The following is a 19,737-nucleotide window of genomic DNA, read 5'->3' as shown; positions in this document are numbered from 1 at the left end:
GTCTAACTCAGCGTCCCAGGCTTGCCAAGATCCTTGGGATTCCAGACACATTTGCATCAAAACCTAAGCATCAGACTCAGTGTGACAAGCTGGCTCAGCCACAATGGCTCCCAGATGTGGCTCCAGTGCAATACTGGGATCAGAATCAGGCCCTGGCTCTGCCTCCTCCATTGAAAAGTAAGATTCAAACTGTAGATAGTGAGAGTTCAAAAGCAACAAAGTTTGTTGTTTCACCCCTGAAGAAAGGTCTAACTCAGCGTCCCCGGCTTGCCAAGATCCTTGGAATTCCAGACACATTTGCATCAAAACCTAAGCATCAGACTCAGTGTGACAAGCTGACTCAGTGTGACAAGCTGGCTCAGCCACAACGGCTCCCAGACGTGGCTCCAGTGCAATATTGGGATCAGAAACAGGCCCTGGCTCTGCCTCCTCCATTGAAAAGTAAGATTCAAACTGTAGATAGTGAGAGTTCAAAAGCAACAAAGTTTGTTGTTTCACCCCTGAAGAAAGGTCTAACTCAGCGTCCCCGGCTTGCCAAGATCCTTGGAATTCCAGACACATTTGCATCAAAACCTAAGCATCAGACTCAGTGTGACAAGCTGACTCAGTGTGACAAGCTGGCTCAGCCACAACGGCTCCCAGACGTGGCTCCAGTGCAACATTGGGATCAGAATCAGGCCCTGGCTCTGCCTCCTCCATTGAAAAGTAAGATTCAAACTGTAGATAGTGAGAGTTCAAAAGCAACAAAGTTTGTTGTTTCACCCCTGAAGAAAGGTCTAACTCAGCATCCCCGGCTTGCCAAGATCCTTGGAATTCCAGACACATTTGCATCAAAACCTAAGCATCAGACTCAGTGTGACAAGCTGACTCAGTGTGACAAGCTGGCTCAGCCACAACGGCTCCCAGACGTGGCTCCAGTGCAACATTGGGATCAGAATCAGGCCCTGGCTCTGCCTCCTCCATTGAAAAGTAAGATTCAAACTGTAGATAGTGAGAGTTCAAAAGCAACAAAGTTTGTTGTTTCACCCCTGAAGAAAGGTCTAACTCAGCGTCCCCGGCTTGCCAAGATCCTTGGAATTCCAGACACATTTGCATCAAAACCTAAGCATCAGACTCAGTGTGACAAGCTGACTCAGTGTGACAAGCTGGCTCAGCCACAACGGCTCCCAGACGTGGCTCCAGTGCAATATTGGGATCAGAAACAGGCCCTGGCTCTGCCTCCTCCATTGAAAAGTAAGATTCAAACTGTAGATAGTGAGAGTTCAAAAGCAACAAAGTTTGTTGTTTCACCCCTGAAGAAAGGTCTAACTCAGCGTCCCCGGCTTGCCAGGATCCTTGGAATTCCAGACACATTTGCATCAAAACCTAAGCATCAGACTCAGTGTGACAAGCTGACTCAGTGTGACAAGCTGGCTCAGCCACAACGGCTCCCAGACGTGGCTCCAGTGCAACATTGGGATCAGAATCAGGCCCTGGCTCTGCCTCCTCCATTGAAAAGTAAGATTCAAACTGTAGATAGTGAGAGTTCAAAAGCAACAAAGTTTGTTGTTTCACCCCTGAAGAAAGGTCTAACTCAGCGTCCCCGGCTTGCCAAGATCCTTGGAATTCCAGACACATTTGCATCAAAACCTAAGCATCAGACTCAGTGTGACAAGCTGACTCAGTGTGACAAGCTGGCTCAGCCACAACGGCTCCCAGACGTGGCTCCAGTGCAATATTGGGATCAGAAACAGGCCCTGGCTCTGCCTCCTCCATTGAAAAGTAAGATTCAAACTGTAGATAGTGAGAGTTCAAAAGCAACAAAGTTTGTTGTTTCACCCCTGAAGAAAGGTCTAACTCAGCGTCCCCGGCTTGCCAAGATCCTTGGAATTCCAGACACATTTGCATCAAAACCTAAGCATCAGACTCAGTGTGACAAGCTGACTCAGTGTGACAAGCTGGCTCAGCCACAACGGCTCCCAGACGTGGCTCCAGTGCAATACTGGGATCAGAATCAGGCCCTGGCTCTGCCTCCTCCATTGAAAAGTAAGATTCAAACTGTAGATAGTGAGAGTTCAAAAGCAACAAAGTTTGTTGTTTCACCCCTGAAGAAAGGTCTAACTCAGCGTCCCCGGCTTGCCAGGATCCTTGGAATTCCAGACACATTTGCATCAAAACCTAAGCATCAGACTCAGTGTGACAAGCTGACTCAGTGTGACAAGCTGGCTCAGCCACAACGGCTCCCAGACGTGGCTCCAGTGCAATATTGGGATCAGAAACAGGCCCTGGCTCTGCCTCCTCCATTGAAAAGTAAGATTCAAACTGTAGATAGTGAGAGTTCAAAAGCAACAAAGTTTGTTGTTTCACCCCTGAAGAAAGGTCTAACTCAGCGTCCCCGGCTTGCCAAGATCCTTGGAATTCCAGACACATTTGCATCAAAACCTAAGCATCAGACTCAGTGTGACAAGCTGACTCAGTGTGACAAGCTGGCTCAGCCACAACGGCTCCCAGACGTGGCTCCAGTGCAATACTGGGATCAGAATCAGGCCCTGGCTCTGCCTCCTCCATTGAAAAGTAAGATTCAAACTGTAGATAGTGAGAGTTCAAAAGCAACAAAGTTTGTTGTTTCACCCCTGAAGAAAGGTCTAACTCAGCGTCCCCGGCTTGCCAAGATCCTTGGAATTCCAGACACATTTGCATCAAAACTTAAGCATAAGAAACAAATCTTGCAGGACAATAATGGATTTTTTAGTATGGATATAGATTATCCTGAATTTCCTCTAGAATCCCAGAGGGACCCAAATGAGCATCTAGAGGCCCCTGAGCCAATTGAAACTAATCAATTACAGCAAGAGGCCCTATCTCAAAACCTAGAGTCCCCTGAAGAGATCCAGTCCTCTCCACCCCAGCAAGACCCAGCTCAGCCTCCACAGCTCCCTGAGGAGGAAGAATCTTCTGCAACTCAACAGGAGGCCCTTGAGGAGGCTGAAACTTCTTTAACCCAGCAGGAGGCCCTAGCTCAACCTCCATGCTCCCCTGAGGAGGTAGAACTTTCTCCAACCCAGCAGGAGGCTTCAGCCCAGCCTCCAGGCCCTCCTGTGGAGGCTGAACCTTTTCCTAGTGAGCAGGGGCAGCCAGTTCAGCCTTCTGAGTCTCACGAGGACAGTGAACCTTGTCCAGTTCAGCAAGAGGCCCCAGCTCAAGCTCCAGAGTCCCCTATGGAGAGTAGAGCTCAAACTGCACTAAATCATCAGGTGATGGTTCAACCTTCAGGTCAGGACCAAGCTCAATATTATAACTTGCCCAGTGTTAAAATTAAACCTGCAGATGTGGTCATTACCATAACTGCACAGCCTACTGTAGAGGTTGAAACTTCCCCAGACCAGCAGGAGACCCCAGCCCAGCCTCCAGGCCCTTCTGTGGAGGCCAAACCTTCTCCTGATGAGCAGGAGAAGTTTCCAAGCCTGACTGAAGTCACAGTTCACCCTTTTGATGTGGAACTTATTACAACTCAGCATCCAGTGGTATCTTCTGATAACTACGCCCCAGAAAAGAATGCCACCAGGAGAGTCAACCCCTGTAAGCTCTGTATCTGCAGAGATGAGACACTGTCCTGTACTGGTCTCAGCCCAGAGCAGAGGCTCTGCGGAGTGCCAGTGCTAGAGCCCAAGACCTACAATGGCACTTTCACCATCTTGTAAGAATCGCCTTTCCTCATTTGCTCCCTCCCTCCCACTTGGCTTTTCATTGAGGTCTTCTAGGCCTTTCTCATCTCCCCAATCCACTTTGATTGACTTTCTGATTTTATCTTTTGCTTATCAACTTTCCCTTGTCCTCACTCTCCTTACTGTTGTGAACCCTTTCTAGGCTTTCACTTGTGATCGCCCTGACTCTTTTTTAAATCCATTTTTATTTATCCCCATAACATCATTTCTTAACCTCTGCTCTCCTCCCATTTTTGAGCCACCCTCTTAAGAGCCTGTCTCATCTTGTTACTGATGAGACAACAGAGTGGTTAAGAGTAGTTCTTGAGCCAGACTGACTGGTAAACCAAGGTCTGTCATTTATTAGCTTTGTGAACTTGGGAGAGTTACTTAGTTCTGTGACTCAATTTCTTTATCTATAAAATAGGGATTATGATAGTTACCATTTCATAGAATTGTGAGATTCAGATGAGTGAATATATAACACCTATATCAGTGCATAGCATACATATGAGTGGTAGCCATTAATATTATTATTATTCAGTCCCTCAGTTATGTTGAGAACGCATCTTTGTCCCTGGGTTTCTATATATAACAGCCATTTTGTACCCAATCCAGTGCTAAGCACTGTGGGAGCCACAGGAGTATGACATTGTCTCCAGAACATGAACATGATAGGTAGGAAGAAAGGGACTAGGGATAAAAAGGGAGGTGAGCTATAATTAAGTGTTAAGTTAGATGCAGACAATAGGTTCTGTAATTCACCAGAATTTGCATAGGGATCAGGGAAAGCTGCATGGGTAAGCTAAAACTTTCCCTGGGGCTTAAAGAGTGGCTATAATTTGTTAAAAAGAGAAAAAATAGGGAGTACAGCCTAGGCAAAGCAATGGCTGCAGGAATGATCAAAATTTAGTAGACCAGTTTGGCTGCAAAGAATTGGGTTGGGAAGTAATGATTATGAAAAAACTTGAATATCAGCTATAGGGCTTCGAAAGTTACACAAAGAGATATGGAGAGCCATTGAAATTTTCAAGCAAAACAGATAAACGATTAAAACAGGAGGGTTATTTTAGAATACATATTTAGAGTGATCTAGAGGGGGAAGCTTAATAGATGGAGACCAAACAGAAAGCTGTAGCAAAATGTAGGAGTGGTGTGAGAAGGGTCTGAATCAGTGGTTGTGATAGGAGTAGAAAGACAATCCTGGGAGCACTTCAAAGAAAGGACAGATGGGACTCAGTAACTGACTGAAGAGTTGGAGGGTGTGGTGTACAGGAAAGAGAAGAATCAAATATAACTTCAAAGGGTCTGTCCTGGAAAACGAATAGAAGGACGGTGGTATAACAGGTGGAAACGTAACAGTTGGAAGGACAGCCAGTTTGAGGGAGATGAGTTCAGCTTGAGGCATCTTTTATCCGTGAGCATAAAGCAACCAGAAGGCTCTGGTTGAGTGGAAGTGTCCACTAGGCAGATGAGCAGAGAAGTATTTCTTTTGACTTGTTTTTGCCCCTCTCCAGGGAAAAATGTGTATATAAACTAAGTAAGTTGTTGCTGAGGGACAGGGACAGAGTTAAAGGTGAGGATTCAGTCATCCACAGAGTTGAAACTGAATATAAGGAATCTAACAGCTTCCTTTAAATATGTGTCATTTGTGGAGACATTCCCATTTTTTTTAAGAGTCACAAAAGTATATAGGATAACATGTGAAAATCTGTACTTCCTCATACCCCTTTATCACACACACAACCTGCACCCTACAATACAGGATGTGCTCAGTCTCCCTGGACTTGGGTTTCAGGACATGCCTCTGGGTTTCCAGCTACTCCCTGAGGTCTCAGACCCCTCCTCTGAGCTCTTCCCTGGAGGAAAGTTACTGTTGCCAGTTAACCTAATTTTAGCACCAACACAGGGAAAATGAGACCACAGGGGTCTGGGTTATGCAATCCAGTGGCTGGGCATGCTCAACAGAGAGCACAAAACATTCTGATGCATATAACTGGGAGCCACTCCCTTAACTGAATATTCATAAGAGAGATTAAACTATAAAAGCCAAATCCCACTTGCACACAGGCTTGTTGCTGCTCACTTTCCTGGAGGTGCCTGCACTTGGCTGAGGTGTGTATGTTTTACTTTGTATCTAACTTAACTCTCGGCAAGCAGCTGCTTATTCTCTGGTGCCAGCCTGCACTTTGTACTGAACTTTAGCTTTTGTGTTAGACTTGGTGTGGGCCCTGCTCACTGTCTACTGTGACTCTGCCCTTGAATTCTTTCCTGTGGCAGAGTCAAGAACCCGGAAAGAGGACCGGGCAGGTTGAGGCCAGCTATCGGGCCCCAGACCCTACCTCCGACATCACTACCTCTGATAAGCTAACCCTGTTACCATTTTGGTGTATGTCCTTCCAATCTCTTTCCTTTGCATTTTTTTCCTAATGAGGTGATGCTTTATTTCTTGCTCAGTGATTGGTGCTTTTTCCCTATGCAGTATGTCTAAGAGTTCTTTCCACATCAGCACATTAATCCCTTTAATTTCTTTTTTTTTTTTTTTAAAGATGACCGGTAAGGGGATCTTAACCCTTGACTTGGTGTTGTCAGCACCACGCTCAGCCAGTGAGCGAACCGGCCATCCATATATGGGATCCGAACCCGGGGCCTTGGTGTTCTCAGCACCGCACTCTCCCGAGTGAGCCACGGGCCGGCCCCAGTCCCTTTAATTTCTAATTGCCCTCACCCTTCCAGTACATGGAGAGGTATCAACAGAAGGCACTTAGCCAAAGCTTTGGTGCTATTTGGCATGTGTATTCTTTATTCTTCTTTGCTGATAGTGATATATATTTGCCCAGTTTTCTCTTGAATTCTTTACCATTTTCTTATTGATTTGTAGAAGGAGTCAGTTTAGACACTTAGTGATTTTTGGAAAAAATACTTACATTCAGAGTAATTAACTGGCATTATTTTTCTAAAAGATTGGACAGATAGGAAGTTAAGATTCTGAGGAGATGCCTCATGGTTTGTGCCTGTGACCCCACATTATTTCTTTAATTGTGCAAACTGGGAAGCTGTTAGCTCTGGAAATTAGAAGCTAGTGTTTTCCATATTTGAATATCCCCCACGAGGTTGCCATGACTCTTACTTTTTCTGTTCATTCTTTTCTTACCTATTCAAGGATATGAACTGTGTTTCTTCACAGAAATTTCCAAGGAAACGCTATATATTCCATTGATGACAATGCATGGGAAGCATACCGCTGGACTGAGGAACTGTGAGTATATTCTCTCCAGACATAAGTACAAAATACTAAATGCATTGTAAGTCCCTGCTTGGTGCAGAATTTTGAGGTCAATACCTCTGAGAAAAGGTATTTTCTCTTCCATATAACAAATCAACCTCTATGGATTGCAATCTTATGGTTATTTAAAAATTAAATTTGGTGTACTTTTTAAAATAAGAGGCAATTTAAATTTATTTTCTGTTATACAAGTATACTTGACTATATTCTTAATATGTAAAAACGAAGTAACAAGTATAGTAGAAACCCTCTTTGTGCCCTAATCCCTCACCCCTGAGGAAAGCACTACTCTGAGTTTGGATATGTCCTTCCAGACCTTTCCCCATGCATTTGCCTACATATATGTACACATAGCAAACTAGGTTTGCTGTGCAGTTTTATCTTTTTTTTTTTTTTTTTTTTTTTACATAAATGGAAACATCCTACAAGTTGATTCTTTCACTTCTTGATATGTCTCAAGATTTTTTTCCTTCCTGGTACTTAATGTGGTTACTCCATTCATTTATGCTCCTACATTATATGCCATACTATGAGCCATTCTTGCCATGTGATAAGCTGGTGACCATGAAGAAGGCCCTCACCAGATGTGGCCCCTGGACCTTGGACTTCCTAGCATCCAGACTAGCTCAGAAGAAGAAGAATCTTGCCAAGCAAGGCAGCATATGCAGAAGAGGGCCAGGCTCCAGCTGACACACCCTGCCTCCCACGTCCATCTGAGGCTCCACACCCACAGACCACCTGCCACGATCACTCTGGAGAAGCACAGCTCATGAGTGATTCATGTTGAAATCTGACAGAACCAAGTGTCAGTCTACTCTAAACAGGGTGGCATATATGGAGAAAGTTGATGGAGAGACAGTTTCCTATCTGGGATCCTAGGAGAGAAGTGCTGCAGTGGCCAGCTCCCAGGTTCTCAGCACGGGTTGAGTGATGCATTCAGATGGCCTTACTGTTGCCTAACTTCAGGCAAGACCCTCAACTTTTCTGAGCCCTGCTTTCATCCTCTGTAATGTGGGTATGAAAACACCCACCTTGCAGGACTATTAAAGGGTTAGAAGTAATACCTAAAAGTATACACACAGTGCCTGGGAACATAATAGGTACCCAACTGTTATAGACTGAATTGTTTCCCACCCCCCTAAATTCATATGTTGAAATCCTAACCTCCAGGACCTCAGAATGCAACTTAGTTGGAGATAGGGTTGAAATCCTAACCTCCAGGACCTCAGAATGCAACTTAGTTGGAGATAGGGTCATTGTAGATATAATTAGCTAAGACGATGTCATATTAGAGTAGGGTGGACCCCTAATCTAATCTGATTGATGTCCGTATAAAAAAGGGTAAATTTGGACACAGAGACACACATAGGGAGAACACCATGTGAAGATGAAGGCAGAGACTGAGGTGATGCTTCTACATGCCAAGGAGGGGCAAAGATTGCCAGCAAACCCCAGCAGCTAGGAGGGAGGCCCAGGACAGATGCTCACTCACAGTCCACAGAAGGAAGCAACTCTGCTGACACCTTGGTCTGGGACTCATTGCCTTCAGAAGTGTGAGACAACAATACATGTCTATTGTGTAAGTCGCTTTGTTACGGCAGCCCTAGCAAATGAATACACCAAAAGATGGGAGCCCATCATCATTTTTGATAATCCCCATGGCTCCTCTCTCTGCGCCTTCCAGGTGGCTTCCTCCAAGGGCATCCTGCAGACAAGCAGCGCCACCACTTGGAGGGACACACAAAGGAAATGTGCTGTGGGTGGAATCACTGGGTGCTGAGACCAGAGAAGTGACGATTCCCCCTCCTCGTCTAAACATCTCTGCCCCCCACAGCTCAGCCTGGGCAGTGTCTACTCCACTGCTCCCCCTTTCCATGTCCCCGATGTCATCTTCAGCTTCTCCTCTGCCCACATGCCCATCTGTGCCACAGTGTCTTAGAGAAGACCAGTTCCAGCTCCAGCAAGACTCTTGGATTTGCAAGACAGGGAAGCCTGGCTTGGCAGAAGGATCTCAGAAAATTGTCATGACAGCTTCCTGTGCTTGGGCAGTGCTTCTGCAAACTGCCTTCTTAGCTATTGGCCCTCAGAAGTGTCGCAACAGGGCACAGAGATAAATGGAGCAAGTTGGGTTCCTGTGCGACTGGGGAGGGATGTGTGGCCAGGTAATGAATAAGTTTAAAGAGTGGAGAACAGGAAGCAAGATGGTGGTATCTGCTTTATTTAAAATTCTATGAGTGCAGTGGTGGCAAAGCAGGCAGGGCCACTAACGTGTGATTTAGGGTCACTAACATGTGATTTAGGTGTGTTTGCATGCACTGAAGTCGGTGGCGGTGGCAGGAGGTGAGGAAGAGGCAGGGAAACCCCTCTGATCCGCTGAAACACACCTTAAGAGCAAACCATCCACATTACTGAAAGTATCAGCTGGGACCTGCCTACAGTTACGTCAAACAAAGTGTGCTGCTAAGTGCCAACTCTCCCTTTGTGCTTTGACACTGAGAGCTACCAAAAGATATTAAAAAGACTGCATGAACTAGGGGGGAAATATATATGTGTGTGTGTGTATATATATATATATATATATATATTCCATAGTATGGCTGTATTATAGTTTAATAATTCCCCTATTGATAGATGTTTAGATTATGGTCAGTTTTCTTGTTACATGCATTGCTGCACTGAATATCCGTGTCCATGCTTCTTTGTGACATTGGCAAGTAGTTCCGTAGAATAGATATCTAGAAGTGGATTATCTAGAATTGTTGGGGTGATCACTATGTAGATATGAAATCTTAATTGCCCTCAGAAAAGATTTACGGACTTACACTCCAGTCAACAGAATATGACAGCATTCATCCCCCACCCCCTTTCACTACTGGATATTCTCCCTCTTTTGCTGATATGATGGGTGAATTAAAAGGGGCCACATCTGAATTTGAACTTTTTTGATTACACATACATTTAAATATCTTTATATGTTTATTGAACATTCAAATGTGTTTCTGAGTTTTCTGTCCTTTGTTCAGTTTTCTGTTGAATTGTTTTATCGTCTTCTTACTGATTTGTAGAATGAATTAGTTTGGACATAAATGATTTTGGAAAAAATACTTTCATTCAAAGTAGTTAAGTGGCATTTTTCACGACAGTTTGTGTGTCATAGCATGAGTTCAACTTGTGTAGAAAAGTCATACATGATTTCTGAATTAAAAATAAAACATATAGCAGTCATAGTAATTAAAGAAAAGGGGGAGTAAGGCCACCTTAAAATAGACCCCTCCTTAGTCTGATAGCTTAATGGTAAGAGAAAAAATGCTAGAACCAGGCAGTTGTGTTTTTTTAATTTATGAATTTCTTAAATACTGCATATAGTTTACATTTACCACAATAGTATCTGATTTGGAGATTTTATTTCCCAAACTTGTAAGAAAAATCAAAGTTACCTGGCACAAGAAATAAATAACACTAGTTTCCTCTGGGGGCTGAAGAAGGGAGAAGGCTGAGGTATAGGGGTGGGAGAAAAACTTTTGACTATTTACTATATACCTTTTGAATTTTGAGCCATGTAAATATATATTACACACTTTTTTAAAAAATTGAAATTTAAAAGTTAATTCCGAAAACATGAATTTAGAAGTCAGCTTGAGATTTTTGCCTTGTAAGACAGAGGTTCTTAGCTTGTGATCTATGGATACCTAAGACAGAGTTTCTTAAAGCTTTTTTCGTTTTTTTGTGGCATGTACCTCTTCAGTGATCTGCAGAAGCCTGTGTTTTTGGGATAATGTTTTTAAATACACAAGATAAAACATGTAGGAAAACAAAGAAACTGATTATATTAAAATACAGATTTCAAAATATTTTTTTAAAAAAGATTAATGATAAAATAATAAGTCTCAATGCATTAAATAACAAGACATAGTGGTAAGTCTATTAACTTATATTTTCAAGGTAGTGATGAGAATTAATGATATTTTGTGATATGTCAACAAATATGTGACATGAAAATATCTGTGATTTCTCTCGGGAAACAAATTAACTGTAATGCTAATCTCCTGTGGTTTGTTGCCTACATTCATGATGGAAGAAAATGCTCCTTTTAGTAGAGGTTTGTAAAAAGAGAGATGTAATTTTATTTCTCATTCAAGTCTGACCTCCTGAATTCAATTCATTCTTTTCACAGACCTCTGCCTTAAAGGGATGATCCACAAATGGAAATTGCATAAACATCTTTGCATGTATTCAAGAAAGTACAATTTTCTGGGGGAAAAGGGTCCCTAGCTTTTATGAGATTCTCCAAGGATTTTGTCTCATAAAATATTGAGTCAAAAAATGTAGGAGAGAAGAGATTTCTTTTCCTGCAAAGCTGTGCTGAGCCTCATGAGTGGTAATACATGGATGATTTGTTTTAAATAAAAGTAGTACACCTGAAAATTGATGTGCCAGAAACTGTTCTAGGTGCCAGGCATACAGACCCAGGAAGGAACAAACAGACCAAATGTCCCAGCTCTCAAAAGGCTATAAATATGTAACATGCAAATAATTTATAAATATAATAGATATAATTTTAAGTCCTGGTAAGTGATTTGGAGAGAGAGAAAGCAGGGGAAGGAGAGTAAGTCAACTTCAGAGTGGCCTGCTGCTTGCATTATATGTATAACTAAGGCCAGAAAAGCCCCCTGAGCCCTCTCAATTTCCTAGAAGTTGCAGAAGCTGAAGGAAGAATAATTGTCTGCTATATAGAATCAACAACGAATATTGCAAAATTTAGAAGATTGCCTTGGTTAGAATTTAAACATGGATGTTTCTTAAATTTTAGTTAGGGTGGTCTTGTTTTGATATTTCCATGGCTTGAGAAAATTACAAATATGGGTTTAACTGATTCCCTATAGGGGGAAGGGGAAACCAGGTGATGTGGGATATTTGGAGTACAGCAGATTAATGTATTTCATTCCAGTTGCTTCTATGATGCTTCCTTTTTGGAGTAATTTTTTGGTCACTGTCTCATTTCTCAGTCTAAACTTCCTTTCTCGGTTGAATTTATTATTATTATTACTATTATTGTTATTATTATTTTATTAATTTATTATTATTATGATCCTGTCATCCAAACAACTTTTCATCCAAACAGAAAGAAAACCCACTAATTTAAAACACTTTTTAGTCACTCCCAGTCCTAGCATGATATTGAACTCTTCAACCAGTCTGACATGAGCACCAGCCAGTCAGAAAAGACATGGACCATAAACAGCTGAGGATCAGCTCCATCTTTTTCTGTCCTTACTGAATCCTTGTCACTGTTTATATTTTTTAAAGTTATAATTTGTGTACACAAGTTTCACTTTTGTCTTGATTTTTCTTTATCATCATTTCCTATGTCTTTTTTGTACAACATCTGTAGTATATCCATACAGTTTTGTTAAGTCATACAGGAAGGTAGGGTTTGTCCAACTTTTTATAGTTATGAAGAGGGTTACTATAAATGTTGTTGGGCACATTGATTTGTTTTTCCTTTTTGGATCATTTCTATGAAAATAAGAAACCATTAGCTAACCGAGGTGAGAAGACAAATCAATCCCAATGTCACCTGGTTTCCCCTTCACACACATTCTGACCGTCACTGCTGTTCCTTCTAATGTGGTGAATTTCAAGTTGAGGTCAGGGTCTTTGATGTAGTCTCAAGGCCCCAAGAGTGCAACACCCTCTCGCCCAGCACGTTCCCAGTCTTTACCGCCAGACTAAGTGAAGCAAAAGCTGTAACAGTTCTTGCATAGGCCCAGGTGCCCGGCTTGTCTGAGGATCATTCCTATCCTCTCCATTCTGCATTCTGGAGGAATCACTGGCTGTATCTCTGAGTTTTCTCATTTATTTCTCAACTGTTCTTTCTGCTTATCATATGCTGAGTTTTTTATTCATAACATTTTTTCATTCGTATAATCTTTAGTTGATTCTTTTTCATGGAGGCACTATCGGCTTACAGCTGTCTGAGGGTATTAATTCTGCTCTCCTAAAGTCCTCTTGTGCTTTCTCTGTTAACTCTCATTCATTGGCTGTAAGCTCCTAAGTTTATTAGCGTTTGTTTTCTATCCTTAACGGAGTTGGCTCTCTCACATTGCTTAGTCATTCCTGAGTACCACTCATCTTTGTAGTTGGAATTCTGCTGCTTACAGCTCTAGGGGAGAGGTGAAATGAGCTGCTGGGGCTTGTGGTCCAAATGGAGTCCCCTGAGAATAAGGAAGGGGCAGGGCGGGATGTGGCTAGTAGGGGAGTGCACCCCTTCCAGGGTCCGGGACCCTGTGCCTTTCTAACACCACTTACTCCTGCCTGGAGAAAGACACCCTTTGCTGCCTTGTCTGAGGAGGAAGGATATGGGCTGATGTGCCTCGGGCTGCTCCTACTGCAGTGCCCCAATGAATAATTCTGTAGATAGCTCCAGGGCATCTCTGATAGGGGAGCATTTGTAGAGCTGCTTCCACGTTTTCAGCTAAGCTTATAGATTTTTAAATTATATCTATTCTATAATTTTTAGGGATTTGGTAGAGGTTGGAGGGGCAGAGACTTGGCATGTCCTCCATCTGCCAATTCAAAATAGCACAACTTTTTAGGAAAATTTTGTACGCTTACAGCCTAGAGAAACTCAGACAAATGTGTTAGCAGGATACATGTACAAGAATGTTCAAAGCAGCATTTGTAATAACTAAAAAACAGAAAAACCTCAGTATCCACCGAGAGTAGAATGAATAAGTAAATTGTGGTACTGTCATACAATGGAATACTCGAAGCCAGCATTCTTCAGTAGGAACAAAATGTAAGACACATACATAATCTTAAATTTTCTGGTAGCCACTTAAAAAATAAAAGTAAAAAGAAACAGGTGAACTAAATGTTAATATATGTTTTAACCCACACAGCCAAAATATTATTTCAATGTGTAATCACTATATACGTTACTAATGAAATATTCTATTTTTATACTGTCTTCAAAATATACAAAGTATTATTATTTCTACTTGTAATTAGTATAAAAATTACTAATTAGGGAGTTACTGTGGAAAAACAATACAAAGAGAATACAAAGAGTTTCTATTTTTTTTCCATACTAACTCTTTGAAATCTCAATTTGGTTGCTAAATTTTCATTAGAAATACTTAGTCTGTATTAAGATTTCATAAAATTTGCAGTTGAAAAAGTAGCATCATATACCCAAGTTGTTGCAAACGTATTAAACATTTTCTAATAACTGCATCAGGTATCAGTTTTTAAATTTAAAAATAATTAAAAGTAATGAAATTAAAGTTTCAGTTCCTCAGTCACACTAGCCACTCTCAAGTACAAAGCACATGTAGCTAGTGGCTACCTTATGGTGTTGTGAGGCTGCCACATGGAAAAGGAACCAGAATATCCAATTGAGAACTTAAAAGGGGGTCTTTATTGTCTGGCCGGTGACAGTCTGGTATGGGGATCTGAACCCTTGACCTTGGTGTTATCAACACCATGCTCTAAACAACTGAGCTAACCAGCCAGTTGAAGATTCTCCTGTAAACCTGACTTTGGAAAAGACAGTCCTCCTGTCTTGCGTTTCAGAAATCCAGTTTCACACAGTTCATCTTGGGTTAGAGGGAGGGTTCAGCTGGATGAACAGCTCCTGCATGTGCCCATCTGTGGTGGCCTCTTCTGTCCCCTCATCAATTTGCTGATGCCTAACTGAGCATCTGCTTTGCTTTCACCTGCACATCAGAGACCTGGCTTGGGTCCCTCCACCAAGAGGTTTTGGTAGCATCAATACAAATGTCTTAAACCAGCTTTACTAAGCATTTTATACCACTGAAAGTCCCTCATAAGAATCCAAGTTTCATGGTGGTTATGTAACATGGGGGAAAAGATCACAGTTAATAAAGCTTAATGAATTAATTCAAAAACATTCACTGGGTACCATGCCAACTGTGTGCTAGATAATGTATGAAGTGCTGGGGGTCAAAATTGGAATAGGAAGGACTTTGTCCACAAGTGACTTTCACACTGAAAGGAGGAAGTTGGATATTGGTGGGAAAACATATGAGGGCCATGCTAGGATCTGTGCTGCAGGGTAACAAGATAAGGGGATGACAACATAGGAATGGGTGGTGGGATAGGAAGGACTTATAATGGTGGAGGCGCCAACTTGTTTATTTTGAGTTTCTATGTTCATTTTAAACAACAGAAACAGGCATTTGCTTCATGGTGATGAAAAAAGAGCTAACTCGTGTTGGAAATTAATACTCATATCGTGTGATCTGAACAGAGCTCTACCCCTCAAACTGATTCACAGTTACTTTCAAAGATTGGCACAATGGTCACAATACACCAAGTGTGCATTGGGGGCTGGGCTCCTTTGTTTTGGGCCAAGTCTTTCTAATAGACAAAGCTAATTTTCTTCAGGAAACCCTTGCCATAATTAGATATAAGCATCTCTTTTCCAAAGGCATTTTGCCAAGGGAGAGGGTGTCAGTAATTTTACGACTGATATGACACAGTTTTTAGGATGTTTACAAGTTGAAACAATTATTTTTCTCTGAATTACAAAAGTTCATAAAAATGCGCCAGCTGAGATGGATTTATCATGAATTGAATGGAGCCTAAGCTTCAGGGCTCCTCACTTGCGCAGGCCCCTTCCAAGGTCCTGGGAGGGGCCCTAGCAATTTTTGTATTCATAGTTTTTCATGTTTTACTAGAGAGGATTTCCCAAATGAGATAATGTTCAGGCCCCAGAAAACCTGGATTCACCCATAGGTTCCAGGTAATTACAACCTAGTAAATCTCTTGCATGAAGTCCCTATGATACTGACAAGCACTGACAGAACAAGTCAGCAGTGTGGTGGGATCAGTCTATTTTGAATCTGAAATCCACCTCAAAGACGTGCCAAGAGCTTATTAGTAAGGTACCACTCTTTGAATGGTAGTAATAATCAAATCTTTCTCAGATGAAATCAGGAATGAAATATATTATGGAAAACCAGCAGTGGTTGATAATCCCAAATGTTAAGTATACTGTTTTCCCTGACTTTAAATTGCATCTCCTTCATTTACTTACACAAGTCCAGACTGATGACTTATTTTTTAAAATTCTTTTAGGAGCTTCATTCATTCTAACAATCCAAGCTCCATGATTTTAGAAGCTGAAGGACTCTACAATGTAGAAAGCCTGTACCTTATTCAGATAGAGCACATGCACATTCTGGCTTGTGCATGGCACATCAGTATTGTACCAAAAAACATAAGAACTGAGAGAATAAGAGGAAAATCCAAACTATACCCCCATTGAATTATTATCCCACTACTGAGAATATCAATGAGACAGATATGGCCACACTATGAAGGCAAATTGAGCTCCTGTCATGGAGACACTCTACTGCTCCTTACACCATCCCCCACCCCCAGACCCCTAGCCTTGGTTTTCTTTAGATAGTTGCAGACACACAAAAGTTTGCACACTTCAGGGTGTGCTCATCACTTTTTGATAATGTACTGGAATCCTGGCAGCTTCTCAGATTCAGAGAGGCATAAACATTAAGATGAAAATAACAATTTGGGTCTGTCCTTTGGAGTAATTTCAGGGTGGCTATTTAATTTGTAATGGTTTAAAAGTTTTGAGATTGTCACACCCAGTAACTATTTTACATTTTTTTCTCCCACTGCATGTTATTCTTCCCACCTGTATAACGAGGTATCTTTTCTTCTCTTGGAAGCTTAGTAATTCTTCCTCTGCCCTGTAACATTTCTTTAATACCTACATTTATGAGGTGCTTATTATGTCCCAGGCACTATATTAGTACTTATGCAAGTGAGAGAACATGCCTAAAGTTCTTACAATAGCGTTTGGCACGTGGTAAATGCTTGGTCCGTGTTCTCTCCTGTATCTCATTTTCATTTTCCAGCAGTTCTTGTGATGTAGACATTACTATCCTCATTTTGAAGATAAGGAAGTTAAGACTCAGAAATGTTGGATAACTTGCCCTAGGTTCACACCATTAAGAAGTGGCAGAACCACTTACAAGTTGTGAAGCTCGTTGTCCCCTTGGAATAGGAGCGAATGATGACAATTCAGCTTTTAATGCATTTTATCTTGAAGTTGGTTTCTAACTTGAATAGGACCTTTACAGCAGAGAACTCCATTTCTGTCTGAGAATTCCCCACTTCTGGAGCTCCCGGCCAGGCCACCTCTGGATATCCCCAGGGTTTCTGCTTACTGGCAAATATGGATATGACATCATTACTGCTGAGCCCCTGCCCTGTGCCCAGTCCCATGCTAGGTGCTTTGCACATGCTCTCCCATTTAATCCTCAAACTGCCCTGTGAGGTAAATGATACTAAGCTGGTCACTTAACCAGAAAGTGACAGAGCCAAGATTCAAACCCAGGTCTGCCTGATTCCAGAGCCCTGGCTGCTTCTGTGTTCCTCACTGCCAGGGAATCTTCTTCAAGGTACAGGCTCACCATGTCAGATCCTTTAGACTTTGCCTGAGAAAGGGTTTACGTGATGCAGTCAGAGGTCTTGTGTTGAGGAGCGTCACGTGGGGAGTCATGTTCTCATGGCTCACAGATCTATGTAGGCGCATAAAGGAGAGGCGTTACTCCATGCCCAAGGACTTCACACATATCAGAACAGGATCTAGGTCACTCTGCTTATTTCTTTGACTGCCTACCTCCAAGCAACCAGTTTTCCCTGCCTGCCTTGGGATTCTAGCATAGATAGTTTGGGAATTTGTCTTATTTTAAATTTATTTTCAGTGCCTGCTTTGGACCATTTTTCTGCTAAAGCTGTTAGGATTTCAGTACATTCAGGATAGTGATGACATGCGTCAGTCCTCGATTGTTCTCTGCCTCCTCAGTTAATAGAAAGGAAACATAGCCCATCTGTCTGGACCTGTAGAGAAGAATTTGGAGGAAAAAAAATAACAGGTTTAGAAATGTTCCCTTAAGAGCTACCTTTTATCCTATTCCATTGTTCTACAACAAAGGGCTTATGCAAAAATATTTGTTTTCCTCTTATTCCTTGACTCTGAGATAGTCTCTGAGGCTAACAAAAAAATTTGTCACATTTCACTCCCATAAAGGCGAAAAAGGCCATGGACTAGGAGTCAGTGCACCTTAGTTTATCTATAAAACGCAGGAATTGAACCAGCAATGGAAATGATCTCTACTACAGTGCCCTCTGAATCTAAAACATCAATATCATTTGATTCACAGAAAAGAGTTGTTGTAGAGTCCCCAAATTTCAGCTTTTGAGTCACTTCACACTCATTCTCTCCATTGCCTAGGCACAACCTTAGAGAAGAAAAGAATGCTCTAAAACAGGAGGAGGAAGTAGGATAAAAGAGAGAGGCCCCGTATGTTGATTTCACTGGGGAGAAACTCAAGGATCGTAATGCCTACCTAAGAGGAAACACTGAACTCATAGGTATAAGGCCAGACAGAGTGAAGGGTTGGAGAACTGAGATAATTTTGGAGGAAGGATAACAGACTTCGCTAAATTGTTTTGGCTACATATTGCTTTACAGTCATTTTTAATGGCTGGGGAAATGTGGGCAGGAGGAGATACAGAGGTGGAGGAGCCTACTTGCACAGAGCTCACGAGTGCCTTACAGGTGTTAATGCCCCCCCACCAGAAAAAGGAAAAAAACAGAGAACACTAAAAGCCCTAGTTGGAGGAACCATCCTTAAGCAGTCACATGACACATTCTTTCTCTTCATAACATTATCTTATTGAATATTAACTAGTGTTATGAATCAAGATAATGGTACTAAACAAATGTGGAAGAATATACTAGAAAAGAATAGGGGAGGCCACAAGGAAGGACCAGCTGCATGGCTCCCAGCCTTACCACTGACTCAGTTTGGCCTTGGACAAGGAAGAGTCTGAATCTTTACTTCTCTTTTTTCCATCTACCAACATGTATGGTCCCCTGGCACCTGGTGCTTTATGTACTACAACATGGTTCTTTTATTTATTTTTTTTTTAATTTTTAAATTTTTAATTATTTATTTTTTTAAAAGATGACCGGTAAGGGGATCTTAATCCTTGACTTGGTGCTGTCAGCACCACGCTCTCCCAAGTGAGCCACAGGCCATCCCTGTATAGGGATCTGGACCCGTGGCCTTGGTGTTATCAGCATCACACTCTCCCGAGTGAGCCATGAGCCAGCCCTCAACATGGTTCTTTTTAAATTTGAGATATCCACATACCATAAAATGCAACATTATAAAGTGTACAATTCAGTGATGTTTAGTACATTCACAAGGTTGTACAACAATCACCATTATTTAATTCCAGAGCATTTTCATCACCCTCAAAGGAAACAGCTATCACTCCCCATTTCTCTCTCCCACGCAACTACAAATCTACTTTCTGTCCCTGTAGATTGACTTATTCTGGACATTCCATACAAATGAAACATACAGTATGTGGCCTTTTGTGTCTTGCTTTTTTCACATAGCATGTTGTTTTTAAGGTTTGTGTTGTAGCATGTATTAGTATTTCATTCCTTTCTAAGGCTGAATAATATTTCATTATATGGATATAACATATCAGTTCATACATTCATCACGTATTAGACATTTGGGTTGCTGCTATGAACATTCATGTACAAGTTTGTCTACAGACATGTTTTTAATTCTCAGGTGCATACCTTGTAGAATTGCTGGGTCATATGGTAACTTATGTTTAGCCTAATTTTGGTGGCTGGCTGGCACAGAGTTAACTTTTCTGAGGAACTGACAAACTTTTCTACAGTGGCTGCAT

At 41.8% G+C, this 19,737-nt stretch overlaps 1 protein-coding gene across 1 annotated transcript in view; it reads left to right on the top strand.

Moving 5' to 3' along the window:
- Positions 1 to 19,737, top strand: part of LOC134364472 (leucine-rich repeat-containing protein 37B-like) — a 46,713-nt gene that overhangs the window by 872 nt on the left and 26,104 nt on the right. The gene's annotated exons all lie outside the window — the stretch shown is intronic.

The sequence above is a fragment of the Cynocephalus volans genome, chromosome 16 (assembly GCF_027409185.1).
Source record: "Cynocephalus volans isolate mCynVol1 chromosome 16, mCynVol1.pri, whole genome shotgun sequence".
Taxonomy (NCBI): Eukaryota; Metazoa; Chordata; class Mammalia; order Dermoptera; family Cynocephalidae; genus Cynocephalus; species Cynocephalus volans.
This window is presented reverse-complemented; position numbering and strand designations above follow the sequence as displayed.